This window comes from Octopus bimaculoides, chromosome 24 (genome assembly GCF_046866305.1).
Source record: "Octopus bimaculoides isolate indiv1 chromosome 24, ASM4686630v1, whole genome shotgun sequence".
NCBI lineage: Eukaryota > Metazoa > Mollusca > Cephalopoda > Octopoda > Octopodidae > Octopus > Octopus bimaculoides.
The window spans coordinates 261,880-279,379 of record NC_142951.1 but is presented as its reverse complement, the minus strand read 5'-3'; the positions used below and the strand labels follow the sequence as shown (position 1 = coordinate 279,379).

Below are 17,500 nucleotides of genomic sequence, written 5' to 3'. Positions count from 1 at the left end.
GAAGAAAATGATTCAACAGTGCGGGTTGAAAAGCCAGAAGACGTGTGGCCAATTCTCCCGGAAAGAAACCATAGCTAGGGTCATTCCATAGTTGAATCGGAACTGCCGTGAAGAAGCCAAAGATTCAGTGGCCGAAGGCAAATGATGTAATTCGACGACGAGATAGCAAGAATGACCATCAGATTCAAAGAGGACAACAAACAAAAGCTCAAGAACTTGGCCAATATAATCTATCGGGAAGAGAGAAAAGATTTGGGATCTTTTTTAAAACGGGGGCCACATTTTTCATTAACGAAACACTTTGAAACTTGGAACACTGGTAGAATGTGTCATATAAAACATCTTTTTCTCTTAGTCTTCTTAAAAAAAAAAAGAAATCCATAAATTATTCCATGTTAAAGTTGTCGTATTTCTGTAATTTCAACCAATCACTGACGTCCATTCAGCCGATATACATTAAGTGCCGATTACATAAACAAACGATTCTGAAACAATTAATCCTAACCCTAACTCTAACCCTAACTCTAGGGTTAGGGTTAGGGTTAAAGCAAATTTAAAATGAACTCAGGAAGAAAGGAGAGAGAAAAGAACTGTCGTAGTTTTGTAAACAACCCTTATCAATATGCTAGAGCTGACAGTGCCATGGGAAGAGAACATTGCTAATGCAGAGCAACGGAAGGAGAAGAGGTATGAGAGGTTAAAGCGAAGAGTGCAGGGAACAGGGATGGACCGTCGAGTATTACCACCAGGCAGTAGTGGGGCTAGAGGCTTCATTGAAAGGAAAATGGTGACGTTATTTAAAAGGCTTGCATTTTTGAGTTCAGAGCTCGAAAAAGGAAGATACAGAAGCTTCTATGGATGGCTGGAACGAGAAGAGCTGAACTAGTTCGAAAGACATAATATGCCGACTGAGAAATAGCGTCACTAGGTGAGGCTGGTTGGCTGGCACATCAGCAGCGGCGCTGCTTGACAAGCGGGCCAAGGGAGCGATCTCGTTCATTGCGCCCCTCCTCCTCGATAGTTTGAAGGATTGTACCACCATTCAGCTAGTCGGCTCTGGCAGCTGGAACTGAAACTAACACGACGCTGTGGGCCAAAACATGTCCTTCTCCTCCATTGGTCAGTTGAAGCTTAGATAGTATCACGTGACAGCTGGTGCTGGTTGCTGGAGCCTACCGGTGAGTATTTAAAGGGAAATTTGGCAGGATGGTCAGTCGCCCGCTGACATTCGTTGATGCTGCGTCGAAGAAACCAAAGAACAAAGGGCCAAAGAAAAAAACGTACTCAACACTAGAGCTGAAGACACCTCTGAAAGGGGGTGGGGCCCGCCCCGTCGAAAACGGTAGAGGAGTAGGGGCCGAAACCGGACGTGGTTCCTCTTGATGATGTCCTTAGCTACTGGATCCTATAAAGGAGCTGCTGAGGTAGAAAACCACGAAGGAAGTTGAAGTGGAATGGTAAGCGACTTGATGCTGATTAATCTAAGTTGTCTTTCTTTGAATGTGGTCTAGGAGTGTGAGTAGTAGTAGTAGTAGTAGTAGTATCTGTAGTAGAAGCACTGTCTCAGAAGTTGGAGCAGTATTTCATAATAGCGGTGAGATGACTCTCTTACACTTAGATGTTCATCAATTTTGTTTCTTAAACTCTAATGTGTTGTGGGTGGTGGTGGCGTTGTGTAGATACCTTCTATTTTGTTTAATGGTAACATTTAGTTCTTGTCGCAGTCAACTGAAGTCATTCGGTTAAGTTTTCACGCAGCATCTGTTGAGGGCTTCACTTAAACTATTTCAAACTTATTCATCGTCATATATTTCCCAGCTACTCTTTCTTTCCTCACACACACATTGGCTTCATTGGCTTTTCCGGTCATTTGCGAGTACTTCCGCTTTTTCTTCAATATGTTTATTTACTTTTATTACTCACGAAATATCTTTTATTCATTCCCCCTCCCCATCTCCTGTAACGCCGCATAATCTCAGCCACTTGTGGGTGATGCTTTGTTTTTTAAAGAATTCAGTAATTTTTATTTAATCTGTTTTTTTTCCCGTGAAATTATATCCTGTTATGCAACAATAGATTATTTCCAACAAACTACATCGTTCTTTCCTCTCTGTAAATTATATATGCAATTCTTGCTAAAACTGTAGGCTTTCGAGCAATTCAGGATGGCAATTTTACCTAACATCATTTTGTTTCTCTGTTTTTCATTCCAAATTGAGGAATTTTGTGTTTTTTATTTCCCTAAACAGGATTCCTATTTTGCCCGTGTTTCCTTTTCACCTTTGTTTCCCGCAATCTTATTATATATTCTCAGTATCCCCTAATAACTATAAGCTCTGGAATAACAAATGCGATTTATGTATAAAATATTCAGGGCATCGTCCGCATCTTCTATAATTTGTTCCGCGGCCATACTGGATCCTCTTGCTATTTCTTTTGCTTGTTATGTATGCTTAATAAACTTTTAGGATTAGTGTTTCCCCTTCAATGTGGGTTAGCTTTTAATCTTTATGCTAACAGAAACGAAGTGATGACATGTCTAACATCCACATATAATCCTGCATTGCTGTCGTCAGTCCTTTATGGGATGGGGTCGGGTGGGGGGGCACATGATTCTCGAAGTTTCAGTTTTGCTGTTTGACACTTTTCGGGTTATGGCGGTCATGGGATGGGTTTCTACTTCTTCGTAGAAATGGTGATGTCGTCCCACAACCCCCTCCTCTCTTCCATCTCTTTCTCATTGTTATTCTTCTTCTCTTTCTCCTCGTCCCCTCTTCTATCATCATTGCCATCCTCCTCCTCCTCATCTTTCTTTTCCTTTCTTTTAGCTCCTTTCCTCCTCTCCTCCTCCCTTCCTTTCCTCCTCTCCTCCTCCCTTCCTTTCCTCCTCTCCTCCTCCCTTCCTTTCCTCCTCTCCTCCTCCCTTCCTTTCCTCCTCTCCTCCTCCCTTCCTTTCCTCCTCTCCTCCTCCCTTCCTTTCCTCCTCTCCTCCTCCCTTCCTTTCCTCCTCTCCTCCTCCCTTCCTTTCCTCCTCTCCTCCTCCCTTCCTTTCCTCCTCTCCTCCTCCCTTCCTTTCCTCCTCTCCTCCTCCCTTCCTTTCCTCCTCTCCTCCTCCCTTCCTTTCCTCCTCTCCTCCTCCCTTCCTTTCCTCCTCTCCTCCTCCCTTCCTTTCCTCCTCTCCTCCTCCCATTCCTCGCCTCTCCTCCTCCCTTCCCTTTCTTCTCTTTCTTTCCCCTCTTTCCTCTCTTTCTCATCATTGTTTTCTTGAAGGACAATAATGTCAATAATAATAAATGTCGATTCCTTTATTTGATAACGGCTTGAACAACATTTAGCAATACCATTCAGAGTTAAAGCCCGCAAAAATTACATCATCACTTCTTGGACGATTTGGAACAAACGGTTGGATGCCATCATCTTCTCCATCATCTTTTCAAAGGTGGAGATCAAACGAAGTGATTCGCTACGAACGCTAGATCAGTTTTGTGAAGATATACTGCAATGGAGTTTGAGATTAAAAGAGCGTGGTGTTTTTAATAATGTTGAGAGGGAAGCTTGCGGAAAGTAAAGAGTTACGTAATTACTGAATAAAGACATTAGAAACTCGTCGGGAAAGGGAATAGAATTAGGAGATAAAGACATCATAAAGAGCGACAGAAAGGGAAGTAATTACTTGATAAACACATCATAAACAGCGAGAGAATGTTATAAATCCTTAGGTATAACATAGGTGAGATAAAGGAAACTAAGGTGATGGAATATTTTTAGAGAGGAATATTGCAGAACTTTGAAATTGGAGCTTAAGTTAACCTAGAAATTGACCTGCAGTTTCAGTAATTTACTGCGAATGTAGACCACAGGTTTCTGTGTTCGATTCATTTCTACACGACACTGAGAAAGCACACACATACACACACACGTATATATATGTAGCTGGTTTTAAATCTCTGAAAGAGATTCACATAGTAACAGTACTAAACAGTAAAGGCTGTAATCACTTTTATGTGACTCATCCATGCAGAACAAGTGTTACAATGTTTTAACCCCAGGTAAACATTTTTTCTCGTTGGGTATCGACACACGAGATATATTTACAAAGTAATTATACAGAAGACAACAGCTACTACTACTACTACTACTACTACAAAAATAAAAAAGCAAAGGTCTTCAAAAATGGTTTCGAAATTTGGCACAAAGCCTGCAATTTCGATTGCATCATCCCCAGTGTCCCACTGGTACATATTTTATCGACGTCGAAGGAATGAAAGACAAAATCGAGCCGGATGGAATGTAAACTGAGAAGATAAAGCGCCGGAAGAAATGTCAGCTGAGCATTTTGCCAGACGCGTTAATGACTGTGTCAGCTCGTTGCCTTAAAGTTCTAAATAACTTCGATAAGAATAACTAGGAGCGGTTCCGAAAATGTAAGGGAAAACAAAAACAAACAAACAGCCGAAAATTGACGGAAGTAAAATACATTAAGACGGACGAAAGAGCATATATTCGCCAAAATGGCCGAGATAAAGGAATACGGTGAAAATAGTTTGTAAAAATAAATATGCTAATAAAGCAAGTTTTAGTAATTTCGACTCTGAAATCGAAATAAGTTCTATAAGTTATCGCAACACTGTACACAGCGAAGGGTTAGTCGAGAAAAATACTAGATAAAAGGAACGAAAGATTCAGCGAATCAGGAAAAAATTTTAAACAGTATTGGAGGCAGTGAAGCGAAAGAGAAAAAAAATATATATTAATATTAATAGAAATATAAATTGTGCGTAGCTTAGATTAAAAGAAGGAATTTTTTAGAAAATGGTTGTAGAACAATCGAAGGATTGAAATGATGGCGACTGGGCTGGAAATGTGTAAACATGTAAATCTTGGAAGCGACAAAGTTTCAGGCAATTTTATATGAGAGACAAATAGACAAATATACACATAAGTGCATAGCTCAGTGGTCAGAGCGCTGGGCTCACGACCACGAGGTAGTGAATTTGATTCCCGGATGGCGCTGTGTGTAGTGTTCTTGAGCAAGACACTTTATTTCACGTTGCTCCAGTTCACTCAGCTGAAGCAATGAGTTGCGACATCACAGGTGCCAAACTGTGTCGGCCCCTTTGCCTTTCACTTAGATAACATCGATGGCGTGGAGGCTGGTACGCCTGGGTGACTGCTGGTCTTCCATAAACAACATTGCCTGGACTTGTGCCTGGGAGGGAAACCTTCTAAGTGCAAATTCCATTGTCGTTGATGACCGAAGAGAGTCTTTTAGTGTAGTGAAGATGTGTGTGGGGTCTAGTGGCTAGAGTGTTAAGCCAGCAATTGAGATCGTGGTTCGGTTCCTTGTATCCTTGAGGAAACCCTAACTTTAATTCACGTTTCTCCAGTCCATTCAGCTGTAAACGATTTCTATTTCGTTCCTGGTAAATTTAACCTGCGACTACCCGGCACCCGTTCAACGACTCTGACTCCACGGACACCAGATTAAGCGTCGGCCTATAAGTCCTCGGACTCACGACAGACATCTGTAATATGCGGATTTTCTTTTGGAAAATAAATTTCTTCCAGCTGGTTATTTTGTAAAAATACTGCAAGCTCTAAATGATGTCGGTGAAGTATCAGATTTTCGGCTTAATTCCGCCTCCTCAGTGATAAACATTGTTTCAATCCTAGAGAGGAATTTGTTCCTCTATGCAAATAACAAACAAAACATGTATTTTCTCAGGCAAAATCTTTCAGCAAATATCATTCAAGTTCAAATGAGCAAGAAACGTGTTAAAAATAAATGCACGCATCATTATTTTGATTGTCACCGCTTGGTGTGTTTATGCTGAACATATAATGTTTAGTGGAAAATGAACATTGTTCACTAGGGGTGGAGTGGAAGTGGAAATTTAGAGCGAGATAGAGGAAGAGAAGGATAGTTAGATAGACAATATAGAGGGAGAGAGGACGAGAGGGAGATAGGAAGGGAAATACTGAGTGATATATATATATATATATATATATATATATATATATATATTTACTTTAACCCTGAGGATGTGTAAGGTAATTTACTTAACTTGAATTAAGAGTTGAATTTGACCTTATACAGAAATGTTTACATAAGTAATAAACTTTAATATATATGGATATTAGCGTCAAAGGTCTTATTTAAATTTTGATATATAACCAAGGGGATCGATTCATAAGGGGTTTATTATAGACCTTTGTGGACGAATTTTGGCTATTTTGGTAACGATTGCATGTTTTATCTTACCAATACATTTGGTAGATATCATTATATGAGCACACGCACACACACACACACACACACACACACATAGAGGGAGAGAGAGAAAGAAAGGAAGCGAATGAAGTAAACAATTGACTGTCGTAGTGAAAAGTTAAAATCGATGGCAGTGGAATTTGAACTCAGATCTCACAGTTAACTGGAGAGAACGAATGACTCAACATGGTCTATTCTAACAACTCTTTCGTGCCTCGCCATTACGTTTTGGTATGAAAACAACAAACACACACATACATATACAGTGAAAAACATGAAATAACTACTACTACTACTACTACTACTCAATTAAATGTACTATCGATTAAAACTAGTTTACTTCAGCCCAGAGGCAAGTTCCAGTCTTCTATTTATTTTCGAAATATTTCCAATTCTTTGTTGTTGTTTCTTAGCATTTCCTGGATTATGTATTTTTTTGTAATTTTCACCTTCATTTGTTTGTTTTGATTCAATTAATTTTATCTGATTCAGTTCAGTTAAATTATTGACATCTGCATACATATCCACGCGTGATTAAATAACGCACGCGCATACTAATAACGATGCACACACGACCACGCCCTCAAGCATATTTGCACACGACCACGCATTTTTAATTTACTCTGTGCGTATAAGAGAACATTAGATTTTTAAAAGTATGTCTCTAACTATTTATATGTTGTCCTCTTCTTTCTCTCTCTCTCGCTCTCTGTATATATATATATATATATATATATATATATATATATATATATATATTTATATATATATTTATTTATTTATTGATATGTAAAGATAAATAGAAGTGTAAATATACATATGTACACATTCAAACTTTTGCAGGTTCACCAAACAGCAAAAAATTAACAAAACTCAATACTTAAAGACAGAAAAACTCTTCGCATATTTATTTTTCATACATCTCGGCAGCGGGTTCAGATGCAAAATATGCTGCAATGTACGTCACAAGAGAATAACTTCCCTCTTTTACGGTGCATTCAATGTTTCCGGCTTATTGGTGCAGGAATAATCGTTTCAGATCTCGCTGTACGCGGTGCAAATAGCGATTTTTTAATGGGTTGGTAGATATAAGCACAAATCAACAAACGATTTTTTTTTGCTGGAATTAAGCAAAGCCAGCAGCTTGGTTTAGACTCAAAGGTCCGGGTGCTTCTAGCTGATGAGACACAATGTATCGAAATACCGGTGTCCCAGAATTCCGTGCGCCAATAAGCCGAGTGTTTAACATAATTTCTTGTCTTGAAACACTTCGTTGAGACAAATTCTTTTTCGTATTTTAATCTAGGCTTCGTTATAATATAATAATAATAATAATAATAAAAAAACAGCAACAATTTTCTAACATTCGTAATCACACTCTCTGTGTGTATGCGTCTTTTTGTTTGTGATTGTCACTCCCACCGCTTGACAACCAGTGTTGGTTTGTTTACATCCTCATAACTTAGCGGATTGGAAAATGGGGTCGATTGAATAAGTACCAGATTAAAAAAAACGTTACTGGGCTCGGTTTATTTGACTAAAATCCATAAAGGCAGAGCCCCAGCATGGCCTCCGTCAAATGTTTGAACGTGAAACGAATCGGTGAGAACTGAAAACATTGGAAAATATGTTAGTATTTGGCAGTGAAAGAGGCCAGTGTATCTTTTAACATATGTTTAAGGAGAGAGAGAGAGAGAGCTGAGATTGATTGATATTACAGATCAATCATTTCAACCAAAGGTTTTCAACCCATTTTGGCCAAAGGCCCCCCTTTTTGATCCTTGGAGTCACAAATGCCTCCCTCCCCCCGTACTTTTTATTTTCCAATATCCGACTTGTTTTGATATCAGCAGATAATGATTAAGAAATAAAGGACGTCGTTTTAGGTATGCGTTTGTACGCAATCGAGAGTACAAAAGTACAAATTGAAATGCAAAAAAAGAAACAACAAAAAAAAAACGAAATAATAAATGGTTTTATGAATGAAAGTTTGGTAATTGCGTTTATTTCCACCAAGCGACACTAATCAGATCAACAGATGAAGGGGTCAATTTAAGTTAAATCGCAGAAAGGAATTCAAAACGGCAACACACACAATCCTATACGTACAAACATACCCATACATACACGCGCATTCAGTTTGTTTGCTTTTATTTAATACTTTTTGTCTTCTTTTAGTCGTCTGTCACTATTCATTTGTTTTTGCATGGTAATACAAGACCCACATTAAACTCCTCACTCGTATCACTATCAAACCAAGAGTTTAACTATGGTCTGTCCACAGCACATAGCATTACCTGCCATTCTTTGGGTCTTCGAGATACCAATACCTCTCTCATATATATATATATATATATATATATATATATATATATATATATATATGTGTGTGTGTGTTTGCATATCGAAGCCATCGAGAAACGATGTACAACGTTTAATAACATCACAAAAATTGTCAATTTAGAAACAGAAGCCCCCCCCCCCCCAATACGCCCAAAACCAAGACAAAAAAAATAAAATAATATAGAAGAGAACCGAAAATCGACAATAGTTTAGATTTTAATGTCCTATATTTTGGATTTAAATTGGAAATATAGAATTTTTCTCAATGAAAATGTAAATTATTGTCACTGCTTTCATCTCTTTCCACATCGATATCTCCGTATTTAGCTTGTTGAGGCTTTCTTGTCACAAATTTCTTCAAAGACATTATTCGCGCGCGTACACACTCTTTCTCACATACACACACAGACGTAATATTATTGTACATGAATAATATATATGTATACACGATATATATAATTATATATATGCATATGTCATATATATATATATGTATAAATTATATATATGTATGTATACACACACATGTTTGTGACATTCACAACCATATAGACACATGTATATACACGTATCCTCCATGTATGTGTGTTTGTGTGTCGGTTTATGTGTGCATATGTACATACATATATGTATGTATACACACATATATATATTTAAATACACACATACATATATATTCATATATATATATATATATATATATATTTTACACGCATGTGTATGATTCATATTATATTGAATTTTGTCTCACTTTGTTCGTTGGCTTATCGAGAATATAATATACCCGCATACTGCTGCTGCTACAACTACTACTGCCACCTACCTACCTATCTATCTCGCTATCTAGCCAGCCCATACACACATATACCAGCAATGGTACCGTATTTGATTGTATTTTTCAAAAGACTTCAATATCGAACGCTTCGATAACCCCCCCCCACCACCATAAACCCAAAATTCATAGAAGCCGACCACTTTCAATCCGCGCCATAGGTTTATAGAACGGGACTAAGGCAGTGCCGCCGCCATTGTCGCATTCTTACATAACTCTATTATTGCACAGCTTCCAATGAAATCAATCTCATTCAATATTGACAGGGAAATTTTAAAAGCAATAATTTTTTTTTCTTCTGTTAAGTATATAAAATCTACATTCATGCCGCGATAACATATATACATACATGCTTCGTTATAAATATTTCGTTATACATTATATTATACTGTAATATATATATATATGTATATATATATATATATGTATATATATATATATATATATATATATATATATATATGCGTGTGTGTGTGTGGATAAGTAGATAGATGTGTGTGCGTTTGTATGTAGATATATGTATGTTGTACGTGTGTATGAGTGGGTGTTTGTACGTGGAAAGTGCAGCTTTATTTTTGCCTAATTCGGCTGTTAGTGTATAGCAATCCGAAGTGAAGGCACGTGATTTAGTGGTTAGAATATTCGGCCTACGTTTCGGTCGTGCGTTGGATTCCTGGAATCACGATTCGGTCGTGTGTTGGACTCCTAGAATCACGATTCGGTCGTGTGTTGGATTCCTGGAATCACGTTGTTTCCTTAAGCAAAACCTTTTCTTTCATTCAGTTGGCTAAACTGAGCTGAACATGTAATTCAAAAGGCTAGTCGTGTCCCATTCCGTGTCGAGTCCTCTGCCCCTTGTACGTTAATTGCACGGGTAGGGTGTTCTGTTCATCGAAGCAAGTGGGACACACGTCGTCTACTCACCTGCATCCGACGGCTTTTGGTCTGACCATCAGCATCAAGAAAACTGAGCTTGTCCATCAACCCCATTCGTGACCATCTTCCTGCTGTTGCCCTTACTGTATATGTTGACGGGAAAGTATTAAAAACTGTTTCCGCCTCTTGGTTCCATTGTGTCCAATGACGTCAAGATGGATAAAGAAATTGAGTCCAGAATCGAGAAGGCTAGCTCCGCTTTCGGTAAGCTTTACCACAGACCTTTCAGAACCTTGCTACCAAGTAGGTGACCGCTCAAAATTTTCTCTACATTAAAAGAGAACACACACACACACACACACACACACACACACACACACACACTGTATTGTTCCTTGATAGACAATTCAACAAGGATGCACTCCATTTGGGGAGAGAGAAAATATTTTACTTTCTGCGTTTTCTTTATGCTTAGTTTTTTTTTTGCCTGTTTTCTATTCAGTTTGTTTTTTAGTTTGTTATATGTGGTTTGCGCCTGTATTTCTCAACATATGAAACTATTAGTAACGCTCAAATACATCTATTGTGCCCTTTAAACAAATAATAATAATAATAATATATATATATATATATATACAGACACACATACATACATACATGCATACATACATACAGACACACAATGCATATAAAGGAAACTGTCGGTTGCCAATTGAACAACAGCGGCGTTAAATTTTCTAAATCACTGAACAGACCCCCCAACTGTTAATGCAAAAAAGATCAATACATACACACGTCTATACATACATACATACATACATGTGTGTGTATTTATAGCTGAAGAATGGCTACTACTACTACTACTACTCCCCCTCGCCAATATGATCGCAGCTTTACCCCCTCCCTCTACAACCGTCGCTATTTTTATACATTGCTATTGATATTAACCTCCATCGACTAGAGTGGCACCTTGGTGGCCAGCACCATTACCACCGTTCTCATTCGCCCCCAAAACCATCTGCACCATCCCATTAATTAGTCCATCGATCTCCTCTCTCCGGTTCACACCTCCACCACCAACAGCTTTTCCGGAATCTTCCACCCAGCAGACTTCATCTCCTCCAATCCCTTCCTACTTCGTACACAGGTGTCAAATCCATATCGTCTTTCACACAGTTTACGCCGGCGATGACGACGACGACGACCACCACCACCATGCATACCTCACTCGTTGCATCGGTTTATTACTCTTTGCTACTTTAATTACATCAATAAAACAGTCAGCAGTTAAGTCACGTGGTCAGTTTTTTTTAAGCCAACAACAACGTAAAACGCCATTTTGGTTTGTTTATTTTTTATTCGTTTTTAAATTTTCGCTCGAAAAACGTCTTTTGTTACAATTTGCTTGTGTGGAAGAGTAATAAAAGTCAAATTTGGAAGAGCTGGAACGAGAATTTATGAAGCATGAATGAAGTCTTGTTTATTTCCGTGTTTTGTTTCACGGTGTTGTGTCATAAAAAACAGGAAAATCTAAAACGGTTTTGGAAGCATATCACCATTTTTTTTGTTTTTTTTAAAATTTTTTATAAGAAGTTCCCACTTCTAGCTCCTCGCACAACCTTTCCGCATCTATGGCAAAAGTGACGCTTTCGCTGGTCAAGCACGAACTCTTTCACAATGTGGTGTGGCAGATTCTGTGTGTGTGTGTGTGTGTGTGTGTGTGTGTGTGTGTGTGTGTGTGTGTGTGTGTGTGTGCGCGAGAGAGAGAGAAAGAAAGAAAGAGAGAGAGAGAGAAAGAGAAGAACGGATCCCAGAATTGGATTGATACTATATTATCTCAGAAGGATGAAAGGCAAAGTTGTCCTCGGCAGGATTTGAACTCAGAGCATAGAACTACATTTGAACTACAGCATGACAATATCCCTACACACACTGCCAATGTTACCAAGGAAAGTGCAGCCTCACCTCGTCTACAGTCCAGAAGTTTCTTCGTCAGGTTACCATTCTTTTCTAAACCATGACTCATTTCCTGCACGGACGAAGGTTCAACACTGGATAACGATGAAAATGGGTGCAAGGAATTTTATCCCTCAAAAAACCAGCCAAATGCTATAAGCGTGGAATTAAGTGTCTGGTAGAACGCTGGCAACAGACAGTAGAAGCGGAATGAATGCTCTTCGTATGTAATTTGTTTGACCTCATAATTAAAGTCTGAAATAGGAATAAACCTTTGACTCAACCTTGTATATATATATATATATATATATATATATATATATATAACGTGATAACGTGAAGTTTATACCATTTGTTCCCTAAGCACGTTTCGCCATTGTGGCTGTTTGCATCATCTGCAACGGATGTTGTCGTGCATTTAAATGAAGATCCATGACGGTTCGTCGTGGAGATGCTTCATTAAATTGTGTTCACTCAGAACAAATACTTAACATAATGTAATAAACCATTGTGGATCTGGTCCAAACACAATATGAATACCCAATGCAGAAGATGCAAATAATGTAGGGAGTAACTCGTATAAAACTACATGCTGTATTTCTCCTATTTTCTCCTATATTTGTTCTGTATATCATAACCAGTAATAATAGTTATGCTAACTAGTATTATTTGGTAGAGCAGCAACCACAGAATTTTATGAGAAGTAGACAGGATAATGATATTCCACGTAAAGCTTTAAATTCACCAATACCTGTCGTCGATCTAAATATACCCACAACAAATAACATACACATACAAAACTCGCGCACACACACACACACACACACACACACACACACACACACACACACACACACACACACACACACACATGTACGTATGTGTGTGTGTGTGTGTATATATATATATAGGCGCAGGAGTGGCTGTGTGGTAAGTAGCTTGCTTACCAACCACATGGTTCCGGGTTCAGTCCCACTGCGTGGCACCTTGGGCAAGTGTCTTCTACTATAGCCTCGGGCCGATCAAAGCCTTGTGAGTGGATTTGGTAGACGGAAACTGAAAGAAGCCCGTCGTATATATGTATATTTATATATATATGTATGTGTGTATATGTTTGTGTGTCTGTGTCTGTCCCCCCCCAACTTCGCTTGACAACCGATGCTGGTGTGTTTATGTCCCCGTAACTTAGCGGTTCGGCAAAAAGAGATCGATAGAATAAGTACTAGGCTTACAAAGAATAAGTCCTGGGGTCGATTTTCTCGACTAAAGGCGGTGCCCCAGCATAGCCGCAGTCAAATGACTGAAACAAGTAAAAAGAGATAGAAAAAAGATATATATATATATATATACACACATATATATATATATATATATATATATATATATATATATATATATATATATATATATCTCAAAGACAGAACAACAACGTAACGGACGACAATAAAAACATACGGGCAGATGGACGATACGAAAATGATCAGGAAAAACTAGGACGGAAAATTCGTGGCTTTCTATTCTTCAGTCAAGCTTCCAATCATCGTTACAGTTTCGGCCTGTTACACTTGAGACTATTCAAAATTGGTAGTCCCCCAAAAATCTAAGCTAAGGGCATTAAATTTTTGGAAGAAAGCAAGCAAATATGTGCGGCAACACAGACAAAAATAAAAAAAAACGAAAATGTTATACGATTACAAATACAAATACATGCATATATGTAGGAATTAAAGGAACTTTCATTGACATGCGTTTTGCTCCATTTGTTGTTATTATCCATATATTCTCAAAATGTATCACGTTAACTCGGTATATCAACCTGTAAATCGGCTGGGATATCTTGTTTTTTAGTGTAATTTTGCTACCCATGGAAACTTTTAATGTATTCAAATTATCGAAAGTTTCAATAACTGAGATAATATTAATACTCATAAAATAATATACAATATATATATATATATATATATATATATATATATATATATGTAATGAAGGTGGGTAAACGCAATATAAAATCAAAATGAAAAGATTAAATTGTTACTAGTTGTGACTGAGGGTGCAAAGTACCACCTATAATGCTAGAAATAAGAGCTAAAAAATTCCTTATATATATATATATATATATATATATCTGAAGCTGACAGTGACTTCCAAGTTGTCATCAGACTGGCTTACGCTGTCTTTCTGGCTTTATATATAGGTTTTAGCAGGATGTTTCTCTGGTAGCAGAACCACAGATGGGAGAAGTGATTGTGAAGGATGCGGGTAGAGAGGAACAGAGCAAATATTTGTGGGGTATTGGTGGAGAGAAAGGGATTCTACACACACACACGCACACACACGACGGATTTGAACCCGCCTTGCCAAATTTACTTGCAAAGCATTGATCAGCCCAGAAAAAGTAGTAGAAAACAGTTGCCCAAGGAGATGCCCTGGGAGTACTGAACCCTAACCACGTGGTTGCAAAGCGAGCCTTGTTAACCCCACAGCCATGTGCCATTGTGCAAGAGATATTTTATTACTACATCACCGACCCCAGCCCTCAAGTGTTATAAATTCATTAGAGAAACATACAGAACAAGACAACATTGTTTGTTTGGTTAAAACTGGAGAAAAGAAGTGGTAAAGCAGCTAAAAATAGAGATTTTACGGCGTCAATGTAATGGCCAAGCTAATGAGAGTCAAACCTTCACAATAAAATACGTCATGCCACGACAAAATAATTATGAATTTTCAAACAATTTCTATATTAAAAAAACAAAAAAAATTTTTTTGCATTTTTTACGCTATTTCTTTTCTATTTTCCTTTTGAAAACTTCACGTTACTAAATTTACAATTTTGCATTAAAAAAAAAAAAAGAAGAATCTAGGTCTTGATGTAATTTTTATTTTTCTTAATTTAAAATGGTTTTTATGTCATTTTGCGCACAAGAAATATGTCTGGTGAATTTTATTGTTCTTATTTAGGTTTTTAGTTTTGATTTTAATTCATGTATTTAATATTATTTGTTATTACTATTTGCTGTTGTTACTACTACTACTACTACTGTTGTTGTTATTGATGTTATTAAATATCGCTGCTGGGGGGAAGAAAACCACTTTATTTCACTTGCTCAAGGACCCATTAAGTTGTTTGAGAAATTGTAAAAATTTATGTCAGTTGATGAGGTTAAGGAATTTACAAAGAATTTGTATCCTAGTTCCAGCGGAAACGTTCGTGGTTCCTATTCCATTATCGACACAAGGGTTCTAGCCATAACTAAACACAGCTAACATGTCTCTGTCTACTTTAATCAGTGGTGCACGCGCGCGCGCGCGTGTGTGCATGCGCACGTGTGTCGTGGTGGTGCAAACGATCTTGAGACAATTGTATTTCATGCTTAATAAAGGGGGCCTCTTTAAGACAGACATGTGGGTTGATTCGAAAATTGAAATTGGTAAAAACTGAATTAGGTATACGCGCACATACATACACAAAGGCATGTCAAAACCAGCAGGTATTCTCGCCTTTACAAACAAGGAATACTGGTGGAACACTTCAGTAAAAACAGTAATTAGGTGAAAACATAACAGATCTGATATTGTTCTGTGGGACGGGGAACACAAGTTATGCACTGTTGTAGAGGTCAGCAGCCCAGCGGATGTGAATGTACCATCAAAAGATCAGGACAAAGAGAACGTTTATGGTGAATTAAAGCGTAACTCACGGCTCTTGTAGCCTGACCATAAATTCTCATTTGCATCTATCGTCATAGATGCATTAGGCTATGCAGAAAACCTAGAAATAATAGGTTTTTCGAAGAAAGATCTAAAGAAACAAGCGCGGATAATCCAAATTCGATCAATCAGTGGCGCAGTGAAGATTTGTAAGACACTCCAAAGATTCTCTATTCGAGATTCTTAAGTTAATAGATGTACACACTTGGGTGTATGCATCGACAGTTCAACCAACACTCCAACTCAACCAAATATTTACAGACACCGGGAGCTCTGTTAGCTCAAAAGGTCTTGTCACTTTGTTAGTGACCGGCTTGAACTGTCTTAAGAACTTGAAACTAAAAGAAAGATCATACATACATATAGACACAAACACACACATATGTGTGTGTTTGTGTGTGTGTTTGTTTATAACTGTCATGAAATTTATAGCGCTTCAGAAACAATGCATTGTGTTTATCTTCTGTAACCTAGCCGTTTGGCAAATAAAGAATAAGATAAACACTAGACTTTGATTAAAGAAAAATAAGTTCTGGGGTTGATAAGATCAACTAAAAAAGATTCAGCTTGGCTGGCGTCCACTGATTGAAACAAGTGAGGCAGGATTTGTGTGTATATATTTAACGTTCGGAATGCCTTGCTGTTATTTTAAGGAAAGAAAAGGCGACAAAAACGCGTCCCTGATTTAACATACTTCATAAACAGTAGAAGGGAGGGTTTTTTTTTTTACTGCAATACTGAAGGAAGAAGTGTCTGGTTGGTCCCATTATTACTTAATTGGTTTTATTCTAATGATAATGCTGCAAATCATTCAGGGCCCTCGATATTTGCTGAGGAAACGATTTGTGTGTGCGTGATTGTGTGTGGTCATATAGCGGTTAATGCATAGTGTTTGCACATGGAATGTGTGTGTGTGTATGTGAGTTCGAAGGGGTGAGCTACGGAGGAACATTGACGTTTCCATACAACATACAAATGTATAGATCCGCTTAATTATGCATGTTTAAAACAATGAGTCAGGTATGGGAACAGATATGTACACAACACACACATGTACACACACACACACACGTACGCACACAGAGGCATACACACACGTCTTGAAAAATCAAGTTATCGACTTCTTATTTGTCAAGGAATTTCTCTGTCTCTCTGTCTGTCTGTCTGATTGTCTGACTCTCTTTCTCTCTCTCACTCTCTCTCTCTCACTCTCTCTCTCTCTGTCTATATACCCTCATGCGTATTTTTAAACCTGCATACAATAAATCCACGCACACTACGGTGCATACAAACACGTACACATACATCAATTGTGTGTGTGTGTGTGTGTGTGTGTGTGTGTGTGTGTGTGTGTGTGTGTATAAGCACACATTGATGGCCAATTAAAATTATTTCTGGTAAAATTATTCGTAGAAATGTTGGAAGTAGTGATGTGAGTTTGGTACTGAATAAAAATTGAAGTGGTACACACACACACACACACACACATAGTGTGTTATATATGTAGT

General features: G+C 37.9%; 1 protein-coding gene across 1 annotated transcript in view; it reads left to right on the top strand.

The window, feature by feature from the left end:
- LOC106871701 (G protein-coupled receptor dmsr-1) overlaps window positions 1-17,500 on the top strand; it is a 269,255-nt gene that overhangs the window by 34,467 nt on the left and 217,288 nt on the right. The window lies entirely within an intron of this gene.